Source organism: Aquarana catesbeiana, linkage group LG10, assembly GCF_042186555.1.
Source record: "Aquarana catesbeiana isolate 2022-GZ linkage group LG10, ASM4218655v1, whole genome shotgun sequence".
NCBI classification, from domain to species: domain Eukaryota; kingdom Metazoa; phylum Chordata; class Amphibia; order Anura; family Ranidae; genus Aquarana; species Aquarana catesbeiana.
The window spans coordinates 42,612,562-42,625,987 of NC_133333.1; the positions used below are offsets into that span (position 1 = coordinate 42,612,562).

Consider the following 13,426-nt stretch of genomic DNA (forward strand, 5'->3'; position numbering starts at 1 on the left):
GGCACCAGGAAAATAAAACTACGGTAAGCTTGAAACAATTTTCTGTTTTCCTGATGCCTCCATGGCAGCATACCTGTGACAAATAACTAGCTGAAATGAGTGGGATGATGCATAGTAAAAGATTTATTTGAAAAATAATTGAAAAATAGGTAAATGCCGGCCTGATAGCTTGTCTGCCAGTTTCTACAGATGAGAAAACTGCCGGATCTACTCTGTAAAGTCTCGTAAATGCATGTTGGGATGACCATGATGATTCCCTTTAGATCATTTTGATGGAAACGTCTGCTCTGGCCGTCCAAGAAGCAGAAAACAACCTTGTGACATACAGCCCAACTGAAGAGGGGGTTCCAGTCCCCTATTCCTAAACAGCTTCTTAACCAACTTGATTATCCATGAAACTATTGTACTAGGGCAGGGATCTGCAAACTATGGCTCCCCGGCTGCCACAAAACCACACATCCCATGAGGTATGGTAAAGTTCCAATATTCACAGACATGACTAGGCATGATGGATACTGCAGTTCCGGAATGGCCGGAGGGCCCCAGAGGATGTTTCTTTGCCCCTGTCTTTTTTTTTTTTTTGGAGTATTGCAAATAGGTCAGATAAAAGTCTGAAGGTTGTTGTGGCTTGAAGATAGTGTCTTAGTACCGAAGTAATATCTTCATGAAGAAGGTAAAAATTGGATCTGAAAAGATTGGCAGGGCCCAAGGCTCGGAGATAGTAGAGGAAGAGGAGAACTTGGGGATGAATCTACCATCTACCATTCTAAGTAGCACTCTATCCCAGTACAAAATATAATATTACTGTCTTCTGATCCCAGAGCCTGAAGTTCTGATACTCCCCAGCCCGATGCCATCGCCACAAAGAAAGACAGTTTCCAAGTGAGATTCCACAAGAATGCTGAATCAGATGGGGCAAACAGCTGTTTGGATAAGGGCTCCAGAGTGATAGAGAGATCCCAAGTGGGAAAGATTTGTTTTAATGGGTGGGCTTATCTTCTTGACTGCCTTGAAGAATTTGATTATTAAAGGATCTTAGGCCCATCTCTTGTCACAGCACAGCAGAGATTGCTACCAGCTGTACCTTTAAATTGCTTAATCCTAATCCTAAATCAAGGTCTGCTTGCAGGAAGTCAATGAGTTGGAAGGAAGAGGGTACATCAGGATTGAAGTTTTGCCATTCAAGAAAGATCTAAACTTATTCCAAACCTTTTCACACGCATTGTTCATTAAAGGCTCTTGTGCTTTGAGCAGAGTTGAAACAACTCCGGAGGAACATCCTAATGATTAAAGCCTCTGTTTTAACATTCTAATGTGAAGGTTCAATCTGTGAGGATTCTAAAGGGTGTGATGCCTCGAGCCAGAAGAAAGGGTATCAGAGGAATATTTACCGGAGGCTGGACACTAAGAAATATTGCCCTAGGGAATCATGGGTCTCCCTGCAAATATGGCAGGACTGTTAACACCTTTATTGTTGATATTCCAAATCTCAAGAGAATTTTCGAGGTAGGAGGCCTAAATTAGATTGCATGCCCAAGGACTTGACAGGGCATCTATTGCTTCTGCCCAAGGGTGAAGTAGATGTGAAATAAACCTCTGCAGCTTGGTATTGTTTTCTGTAGCAAAAATGATGCAGTTCAGGAAAGGTCCACTGGCCCACAATCCAACTGAATAACTTTGGTTGTAGGGACCATTTGTTGGGATCCAGGAATTCTTGGGATAGGTGATTGGCATTTGTGTCTAAGTGGGCTGGAAGATAGACTACTTTTAGGTCCTTCAAATTCCCCTCTGCCCAAATGAAGATAGGTTCCACTTCCCTTAGTAAGGAACTGTTGTTGGTTCTGCCTTGGTGATGTATGTATGATATTGCAGCTCTATTGTCTATCCGAATCAGAATTGATTTGTCCTTGATCTGAGAGAACAAATGCTGTCGATGCGAGTTAAGCCATATGGATTTTCAGGATATTTGCAATGATGTCTCCCGCATTGAACACCTATCTCTCTTTAACCAACATCTGGTTGCAATGTGCCTCCTAGCCTATTGCATTGGCGTCTGTGGTAACTGTGGTCCAGAAGACATGCCTTAATGGACGCGGCTTTACAAGCATCTCCCTCTTTGTCCACTAGTGCAGAACCCTGTGCGTCAAACTTGTTTGATATATAGACTGGGATAGACGGTTTGCTCCATTGCTTTAGGAATTCTAGCTAAAAGGTGCCTGAGGTATCCATGTGTCCATGGGACCATCTGGATACAAAAAGATAAAAATCCCTATTAGGTTGAGTTAGCTGAAAGCTGTTATGTAAGACCATGTCCTCACTCTCCTTACTTTCTGAATGATCGCCCACACTTTCTGAGATGGCAGGGACACCGTCCCTTTTGCGGTGTTGAATAAGGCGCCTAAACTGGAGAAAAGATGACTTGTTTGATGATTTACCATCCAACCATATCTTGATAGTGTAGGCCACAGCATCTACCTGTGTTCTACTAGCTGGGCAGGATCTTTTGATAAAAGGAGGATATTGTCTGGTTAGTGATAAGAACTGAGACCCAGTTCTCATCAAGAAGATTGGATAGTGATCCGAGTCCCCATGAAGTGCAGGACTCGAAGGGGAGACTCTGGAATTGTAAATGGGCCTGGTTGACCGAAAATCTCAGATATTTCTGAAACAGTTGTAGTATGGGTGCATTCATGTAAGCATCCCTTAATCCCCGGGTACATCTAATTCTGCAGTTCTGGGGAATCAAGTCTGACTTTCCTCCTGTGACACGGGAAATGGCTTTCTGTAACCTTTCTGCAAAGAGTGATTTACCATTAAAAAAGGGTATTTATACTGATTTTGTTTTGACACAGTGTCAGCTGCTCGTAGTTCTGACCACAATACCCATATGGCTATCACAAATAGTGACATTGATCTTGCGAAGTAACGAATTGTATGCATCGCCGTCTTAGAAGTGAAGTCTTGTCTTATAGTTTCCATGTTTCCCACAGGGCTTTGGATACATTTAAGGCAATTGTTGACTTCCAGGCATTTACCCACCATTTGGTAAGCTTCTTTAAGTTGGGGTCTAGTCATCTGTCTAAAGGATCCTCAATTAAGGCTGAATCATAGATTGGTGAGATGAAATTCTTTGTTATATGAACCTCCACCTCCGGCAGACCGTCTGGCATTGCAGAATCTTTTTCCGACCATGGATAAAGTTTTCCTAGGCAATTGAGAGAAAAAAACATTTTTTATTTTTTTTCCTTTCCTCTTCAACAATGTCTCTGATATCATCCATCAGAGTAAGCCTATGTTTCCACTATTGCGACATGAAAGTCACACGATTTTTCCACAATTTTGATGCGACTTGAAACAATGCCTGTGTATTCTTGAGGTCTATGGACCTCAAGTCACATCAAAGTGGGACCAAAGGAGTGCAGGGACTACTCTGAAGTTGCTGTGACTTGAAATCACACAGATAAACGGTACTCATTGGAAATCATGGGGTACAACTTGTCATGCGACTTTGCAGTCCCAAGTCGCATGACAAGTCGCGCTAGTGGAAACCGAGCTGAAAGAAGGAAACCTGCTTCTTTAGAAATGGGAAGTACATCTTTTGACTTCTCAGATGTAGTGTTGGCTTTCTCCCAGCCAACAGCTGGCTTTACAGCCTGGACATAGGGCTGAACTAGAAAAAAAGTTGAAGTCCGAGGGCCGAGCTCCTCTGAGATATCCTCAGATGGCCCACCATCATCCAGATGTCTAGGAGGGATACTTGCTGCGTGGTGAGAGGATTCTCTTGAGGATGGGCCAGGAAGACTTAACTTCTCTGGAGGAGATTGAGCTAATTGCTGCAATGCAACTGCTGTTGCTCATTCCACTACGTATCCCCTGCCCATCTTTGAGTAGGGCAGCTTACCTGTTAACCCTCTGACTCTGTCTGTTGCATAGACTCTAAAACAGCTTTTGCAGACCAATTGGCTGGTAATGGGATGACCCTGCATGCTCGGCAATTAGGGATTTGAGAGTTAGAGAATGTGAAGAACTGTCTTTTCACAGATGAACCCTCGCCGCTTGCATGGTATCCTGATCTGGTTGGGGCCTTCATAGGTTTGTTTATGTCGCCTTGATGTCCGCTTGGACTTCTTTTTTTTTTTTTTACTCACCTGGACGATGGTCCCTACCTTAAATGTTGGAGAGGGTCTTGTTCAGGTGGCGTGCTGCTTATTTTAGGGAACAGACAGAAAAAGCAGCTAGAGAAAGATGAAGGAGTTAGCAAATGGTATTTCAGCTGGAGCAAGGAAACGGTATTCCTGAGTAAAGAAAAAGAGAGAAATTACATTTACCGTTTGCAAAAAACAGGGTCCCCTCCAAGAGCTCCCCGCATAGGCAACCTCCTCAGATGACAACAGGCTGCCATGCTGAAAGCTCCCAGTAATAAACAATGGAGAGGGGAGAGGCATCTGTGGAAGATACAACCCTCTAAAAATGATTTTGACAAACAAGGGCAAAATTTTTAAAATTTGCCCCTATTCAAGATGGCCACCACAACCTCAGGCCAGATCGCGCATGCGTGGCCGGTGGTACTAGGACCTATGCGGCCCACCCGACTCAGCCTGGCCCACCGAGCTGGCTCCTGATGTCCGCGCATGCGCAGAAAGGGCAGGAAGACACTGAGGGACTCAGAAAAGCCGATGCGAGCCGCCCACTACAGTAACCAGGAATGAAGGCACAAGGAGGGGAAGGTGGTGGGGGAGGAATAAAGCAAAAAAGAGAGAGAGGGATGCAAAGAAAGGAAAGCGAGAGAGAACGGATAACAGGAAGGAGAAATGGAGAGCTAAGTGAAAAATAGATATAGCTGCTTTCTCTGCTGCAGGCTTGATCAAATGCCGGTATATAAATGCAGATAGGAGCTCTTAGTTAAGAGACAACTGCTGTCCCAAAAGACCCACAGAAGGGGCTCACTATCTTTTCAATGCATTTAGCTGCCCAAGAATAGGGACTGCACCTGGGAGAGGCTTGAACCCAGCTGGAAGCTGCCGACTGCACAGGTAAGGGACGTTTGACCACCATTCACTGACCATGAGGTATGAAGGGAAAAAAGGAGAATGCTGGGAGTGCATTAATCCATTTCTTTTATAATATTCACAGGTCCTGAGGGAGGAGCCAAGGCGGAGCTTGTCACATGTATGCTGCCATGGAGGCACCAGGAAAAATTGTTGTTACTGCTACAGGAAGAGCAGTAAAATCTTCCAATAGGTAAACCTGTTCTGATTATGTCTGTCAAAGAGGGGGGTCTCTTTTTGGAGAAATCTCCTTTTACATCCTGCTGTTTCTCTGGGGCAGGAAATAAAAAAAAATCTAGCTGATGGGCCACAGACAGAAAAAATTGCCAGGGATCTTCATCTTTTTCCAGTTCTAAAAAAGAAACGTTTGGACTTTATTTATATTTTAACTAGTTCCCTTCTAGAGCAACTTTTTTCATTATTTGCTCACAGGGTAAAATTTCAATTTTTTACTCTAAATATTTCCGAACATTATATTTTTTAAAAGCAAAAAAATATAGTAGTTACAAATTGTGCACACAAACACAACTTAATACTCAATTTGTTTGTACATAATACATGATAGCGTAGTGTAAAGTAAATAGATACCAAATGTTTCAAGCCTCAAAACTGCGTGCCCTCAAAATGGTGAAATATTATGGTACCGAAATATATCAATAGGCAACACTTTAAATTCCTTTACAGCTCATCAGCACACCAGGAGCCAACTTAAACAAAAAAAGAAAAAGAAAAGAAAATCTTACGGCTGCTACTACTTTACACGCTTTAATATCTGGATACATATAGTACACCCAAAAAGCTAAAGTAGTTTAAGGGTAACTCCATTTTTGTGGGAAAAAACTTGCAAAAAAAAGCATATACAATCATATCCAATTGCTACACAAACCATATTGTAATTTAATGTTAATAAAAGTTGCCTTTACTTTTAAATCTTCAGCACTGTAATTTTATGTAAACAGCAATGGCAACCTTGAGGCATTCTGAATGCAGATGGTGTACAGAATGCCGTCAGGAATGTAATTTTCTACTTGTGAGATCAGCTAATTGATTTTCCTAGAAGTCTGCACTAAGATACAAGTCAGATTTTGGGTATCCTCCACAACAAAAAAGGTCATTTTTGGTAAGATACTCTCAAAGGGTTAATCACAATTCATTCTGCACATTGACATAACCACAGGGGAAGGGAAGTCTGATAAGGGAGATTGTTTTCTTAAGGACATTGTTAGTCCTCTCTGGGAAAGAAGGTATCTAATTTGATGTCTAATTTTGGAAAGAGTTCAGGCGGCCATCTTAACGAGGCAGCCTTTAAATTGGGGTTCCCACATCATTTGGACACACTTTAAGGGAGTGGCTAGGGAGAGGAACCCACTAGTTAGGGATAGTACTTAGCACAAGGACAGGTTTCTGGCGACTAGGGACACTATCTGGTGCCAAGCAACCTTCTAGGGATCCCTTTCAGTGGGCCAGTGCTATCTAGTTATACCGCCACCCCTCCCACTACTATGTAATACCATATTGATGCTCTGGACTGTCTTGTTCCACACTGTGCCAATCATTCAATTATTGTGACTCTTCCATCTTTGAACAACCAACAAAGTTTCCACATTACTAAGGCCTGCGTGTGTAATCCCTCCTAAGTGGGTACGTCGAGTGAGTCCCCATGTACAATGCATTTATTAAAGAACTAATCTATAGTATTTTTGAAAATGACTGGTGTAAGTACCTGAATTTGCCTTCTGTAATTCTCTGTTTAACAGAACTCAGACTCAGAGAGAGAGCAGAAGGAAAAGGAGCAGATCAGGTTCTTTATAGACAACCAGGTGCAGTATACACATACTGCATGCTGAAAGAAACAGAAGGCTTAGTGATGACAATCCTCCATTTTGCATCCTGGCGGTGCTTTCTTTCCCAAATTATGCTGCTACTGAGAAGGGGGTTGAGAACATGGCTGTGCTGTCAAGCAGGAAAAAACACAGTCCATATTCCCATTGCACACGTTTCTGGAATGAGCTCTAAAAGTACCGGGTGCTGTAGCGACCACCAGCTGGATACTGGAACATGCACGATAATGTAGATATTCGCCAGCACACCAAGGATCTTCAGTTTCATCTAAACAGTTTTTAATCAAAGAAAGATCATACCATAAAACAGTGTAGTGCAACGTTTCGGAGTCACGCAGGATCCCATGCCTGACAAAGATCCTTGGTGTGCTGGCAAATATCTACATTACTGTGCATCAGAAAACAGTCTGAACAGAATTACAAATCGAATGTAAACAACCATTTTATTGAATAAAATTGGTTCATTCAGTGTCTTTTGTTGTAATTAGCTGTGATTGGCCAAAGCTAATCATATGGTACAGATGGGCTGTGATTGGCCCTGTCTGTACCATGTGATCACTATGGCCACTTACAGCTAGCAACACAATTGTATACAATGGATGGCATGAAAGGAAGCCATTCATTGTTTACAACTGTCATGTGGTCTGCTGTGATTGGTCACAGCAATCACATGGTACTGGCAGCAGACCGGTACAGTGATCGTCCTCTGTGATGACATTATAAGATGTCCTCCCAGAACAACAGTGGTCCCACCTCGCCGTCATTGTACTAAAGGCTGGGCAGGAAGGCGTTGAGTGAAATGAACTTTTGTACCAGGAACTCCTTTGTACACGACTTTCCACTTCCCACTAATCCACATTATGACAGTTAGTCCACCTTATGACAGTGAGATTCGCTCTCCTCTTTTTTCTTTGTCACGTCTCTGAACCTTGATCGTGTCCTGAAAAAGCCTAACAGTGAAACACGTAGACTCACAAGGGCTCATTGTATAAATTGTATCATTCTATATGATTTTTAATCTTTTTGAACACTGTGACTATACCATGTACTTTTTTCAATAAATATTATTTTTGTTATTTCTCCATTGTTTCTATGCCTCTAAAGTCCAACCTTTGTTTACTTGTTTAGAAATTTAAGTGACATTTAGACAAAACTATGTTGTACAAATCTTGGTGGTGTAATACAGCATTTCGCAACATTGTCTGTAATAGAGCAATACCATCTTAACCAAGCAACTTCCCATTGAGACTAACCTCACAACTTCAAAGATTTATATGTATTGTTTATCACCTTAACAAAACACCTAACACTGAAAGTAATAGAATATTAGGAACTCTTGGCTCATGGGCATATTTGACTATTTGGCCCTTTCATGGCAAGGATAGTTTACTGCAGTGTAAAGAAAGTGTATACCACATAAGGTGTGCTGCATTGTTGGCATAATTGGTGGGCAAGGTGTAAGGTGTCTTAAAGCCCATATACCCTACTACCCCTCCCTCTTGTCCCCTAATCACCCTCATCAGTGCTGCTTTTGGGAGCCACAACCTATTGATCCAGTGCTGCAGTAGACTAGTTGCATCTTGACCTCATCAGCAGTCTTCAGTCTTTAAAAAGCTCCACTGCTGGACAGTCAACAGGAAATGTCTGTTACCCTAGCAGTGATGTGGATTCCCAAAGAAGGGCCCTTCCCTCCTAATGAAGGAGACACTAGAATCGGGATCTGGCATGTACTGTCATTCAGGTCAATATTTTGGGCTTTTAAACGTAGCTTTTTTAAATTGACCTAGCTATTAGATGGTGAGGTGAGGGGCCAGAAGTATGGCGGGGAAGCTATGCTTGGATTTCAGCTTTAAAGGACATTAAAGGACATTGGAATGTTTATTGGGACATATTTTTTTTACATATACATAATGTATATGCTAATGAGGGGTATTGTAGAGGATGAATTGCAAATAAGAATGTACTTAAGCTAAAAAAGATGTCTGCTGCTTTGCCAAAATGATATGGACTCCTTTAACCCCTTCCCTGCTCAGGCTAATTTTCAACTTTCGTCACTGTCGCACTTTGAATGACAATTGCACGGTTATGCAACACTGCACACAAATACGTTTTTTAGTAGTAGTTTTTTTTTGAGACAGATAGAGCTTTCTTCTGGTGGTATTTAATCACCACTGTGGTTTTTATTTTTTTGCTAAACAAACTAAGAAAGGGATATTTCCATGTGACATTACTTGGACTTAACACTAGGGAAATGATTGTATTACACCCTTAATATGCCAAACGAGCTTTTCTGACTCGTTATAGACTACGTCCCTTTTGTACAGTTTACTTGAAACTGAACTATACTGTTTACCTTACATTGTCATAGATTACAACCTTATCTACCTACGGCTTGCCTCTTAAGATATATTTTGTATTACTATGCAATCCTAAAGGTTGTACAATGCTAGTTGTTTTACATATAAGGAAGATTGTAGACTGTTTTTGTAACCATCTCTTTATTTCAAATTATATTGAAATTGAATTTGTACTGTAATCTGCATCTTCCAATAAAACATTTGAACAAGAAAACAAACTAAAAAAGACAGAAAATTTAAAAAGTTCTTAATTTCTGTTGCACAATTATGCAAATAAGTCATTTTTCTTCTGCATTGATAGGTACTGATAGGCTGCACTAATGGACACTGATAGGCTGAACTGATGCAAACTGATGAGATTGCACTGGTGGGCACTGATGAGGCTGCACTGGTGGGCACTGATGAGGCTGCACTGATGGGCACTGATGAGGCTGCACTGATGGGCACTGATGAGGCTGCACTGGTGGGCACTGATGAGGCTGCACTGATGGGCACTGATGAGGCTGCACTGGTGGGCACTGATGAGGCTGCACTGATGGGCACTGATGAAGAGGCACTGATGAGGCTTGCTGAAAAGGCAGCATTGATGGGCAATGATAGGTGGCACTGATGGGCACTGATATTCAGCACTAATGGGCACTGACAGGCCCTGATATACAACACTGATGCACACTGATGGTGCTGCACTGATAATCAGGGCACTGATGATTAGTGCCCTGAGTATCAGTGTAAATGCCCCTGACCACCAAAAAGAAAAGCGAGTTATTGGCTTTTCTTTCTTCAGACAGTGTCAGGGATGAAGAAAAAAAAGACGATACCCGGCATCGGCTCTTTACCGCGATCGGTAATGCGTTGTGTCTGAGGGAAACAGCTCACCACCGTTTGCCACTCTGCGCGTCAAGAATGGGAGGACATCTGAATAGTTTCTCCACTTTGGGCCACCAGTCCAACATATTTGTCTTGTCTTTACCATTTTTTTGTTTTTTTTTGTGTTTTTTTTTTTACATAGGTCACAGTATTTTACTGGCCCTTAGTGCGGCCCTTAGTTGAGCTCTGTACCCATTCTTTCTGTATAATAATAATAATTCCACCGCCAAACATGACCTATCTAAGTGAATAGGGTCACGGCACAACCACCCTGCCATGTCACCTCTGAGCTACCTGTGAAAAGCCTCTTAAAAGCGGTCCACAGTGGATCTCAGGTCATGTCGTAGACCAAATATGGTTAACAATGCACTGCCTGTATAGCTGATATCTAATTTCAGCAGATATTAAGCTACAAGGAAGTGCCATTTAATTTCCTATTGATCCTACCAGTAGATTTGGTATTTTTCCACTGTATGTGACAGGTTGCTTATTCTGCTGTGCCTATATATACAATATTGTTTTTGTTTCTTTCAATTATCTTTTTGTTTTTAGATTGAATTTTAGTAAGTGCCAAATAAATGAAATTCCAACTCTAGCTATTACTTTTATTTAAGGAATTACTACTGCAACTGGTATTTTTTCTTAAAGAAAAAAAGGATTTAAACTACAAAAATAAAGGCTGCTTGTTGAACATTTCCCTGTCGGAGTCATATAGTTTGTCTTTATTTAAAGTGTTACTAAACCCACAACAGTAAAATCAGTCTGTATATGCAGTATATCATGCTTGTATACTCACTGTGAAACCTAGGGGGTTAATCCTCTGCATTGTGTAAAAGGCTGTTTGATTCTGTCTTCTCTGATCCTCCCCTTCTTCCACAGTCCTCAATCCATCTCCTGATGGAACAGAGCCTTGGGGGCACTATTTTTTGGGGGGAGGGTGCATGTGAACAGCACAGGGCCAAACAGCACTGTACAGACAGAGGGTCAGGGGTCATGCAGTGTCATAGGACAGTCAGAGCAGAATGAAAACTCTTCCTACAAGCTTTAACCAGACACTGATAGAAGTCAGAAGACTGCTATATACTGCTGATGAGAAAATGTATTTAGCAGTTTATATTTACTAAAATAATTGCATTTCCATGTTCTGTGTACTGTGTAAGACCAGATATAGTTAATGCATGGTCCTGGGTAGGGATGAGCTTCGTGTTCGAGTCGAAACCATGTTCGACTCGAACATCGTCTGTTCGCCCATTCTCCAAATTGCGAACGATATGGGCCGTTCGCTCCAAATTTGTGTGGCGCGTCACAACCCATAATTCACTGCGGCATCGCAGTGCATTGTTGGCTGATGATTGGCCAAGCATGCACTATGACTCGCATGCTTGGCCAATCACAGCGCCATCTGAACAGAGAGCTGTAATTGGCCAAAGCCAAGGAGGCTTTGGCCAAGTATGGTTTAGGGGATTTAGTACACGCCCCACACTATATAAGGCAGCCTGCACGGCGGCCCTGTGTAGTGTGTGTTCCGGCGTTCATAGATAGAGAGAGAGAGAGACAGACAGTGTCATTTGATTTAAGTCAGATAGATTAGGCAGAACAGTCAGTCATTTAGCTGCACTTACAGTGTATTGTGTATATACATGCATCCCAGGTGTTGCATATATATATATATATATATATATACACTGTATTCAGTTTAGCTAGATCCGTTCCTGTTATCATCTTACTGACAGGCAGGCTTGTCTTGTTACAGTATTTACAGCTACCTGAAGAAAATTGCTGGTGTTCTTTTGATCCTATTAGTACCACAGTCAGGCAGCTAGACTATTTACAGTTAGTGCAGTGCGTCCTCCTCAGTGTTCAGTTAAAACTACAAGTTAGTGGGGTGCGTCCTGCTCACAGTGTTCAGCTAAAACTATAAGTTAGTGGGGTGCATCCTGCTCACAGTGTTCAGCTAAAACTACAAGTTAGTGCGGTGCGTCCACCTCACAGTGTTCAGCTAAAACTACAAGTTAGCGGGGTGCATCCTGCTCACAGTGTTCAACTAAAACTACAAGTTAGTGCGGTGCGTCCTGCTCACAGTGTTCAGGTAAAACTACAAGTTAGTGCGGTGCGTCCACCTCAGTGTTCAGCTAAAACTACAAGTTAGTGCGGCGCGTCCTGCTCACAGTGTTCAGCTAAAACTACAAGTTAGTGCGGTGTGTCCTGCTCTCAGTGTTCAGCTAAAACTACAAGTTAGTGCGGTGCGTCCTGCTCACAGTGTTCAGCTAAAACTACAAGTTAGTGGGGTGCGTCCTGCTCACAGTGTTCAGCTAAAACTACAAGTTAGTGCGGTGCGTCCACCTCACAGTGTTCAGCTAAAACTACAAGTTAGTGCGGTGCGTCCTGCTTAGTGTTCAGCTAAAACTACAAGTTAGTGGGGTGCGTCCTGCTCACAGTGTTCAGCTAAAACTACAAGTTAGTGCGGTGTGTCCACCTCACAGTGTTCAGCTAAAACTACAAGTTAGTGCGGTGTGTCCACCTCACAGTGTTCAGCTAAAACTACAAGTTAGTGTGGTGCGTCCACCTCACAGTGTTCAGCTAAAACTACAAGTTAGTGTGGTGCGTCCACCTCACAGTGTTCAGCTAAACCTAGAAGTTAGTGTAGTGAGACCTCTGCACAGTGTTCATCTAAAGCTACAAGTTAGTGCAGTGCGTCCTGCTCACAGTGTTCAGCTAAAACTACAAGTTAGTATGGTGCGTCCTCCTCACAGTGTTCAGCTAAACCTGCAAGTTATTTTTTTGCGAGCTCTGCACAGTGTTCAGCTAAAGCTACCTGTAGAAGGTTGGTGGTGTTTTCCTGATCCTATCACTACCGCAGGCAGCTAAAAAAGCTACAAGTTAGTTTTTTGCGAGCTCTGCACAGTGTTCAGCTAAAGCTACCTGTAGAAGGTTGGTGGTGTTCTCATACTACAGGCAGGCAGTTGATTTTGCTAGCTGCAGTATCAGTACATATATATATATATATATATATATATATATATATACAGCTTAGTGCAGCTACAGGCCATTAGTATGTCTGGAAGGCCAAGAAGGAGAGGCAGACAGTCACAAGCCAATAAGAGAGGGCTCTGTTTCTAGTGCTGGTCGTGGAGACGGTGCATCCTCATCAGCACGTGGCCGTGGGACACGCTTGGCCTTTTTTTTGGCAGCTGGCCGTGTTGAGCAACATGTGGAAGACTTGGTCGAGTGGATGACCAAGCCGTCCTCATCCTCCTCATCCTCTCTCACCCATGCCCAGGGTACTTTGTCTGGCAAAGCAGCGGCCTCTTCC

General features: G+C 42.5%; 1 protein-coding gene across 2 annotated transcripts in view; it reads right to left on the reverse strand.

Annotated features, from left to right (window-relative positions):
- The window catches only part of LOC141110637 (pregnancy-specific beta-1-glycoprotein 5-like), a 270,576-nt gene that overhangs the window by 22,862 nt on the left and 234,288 nt on the right, over positions 1 to 13,426 (reverse strand). The window lies entirely within an intron of this gene.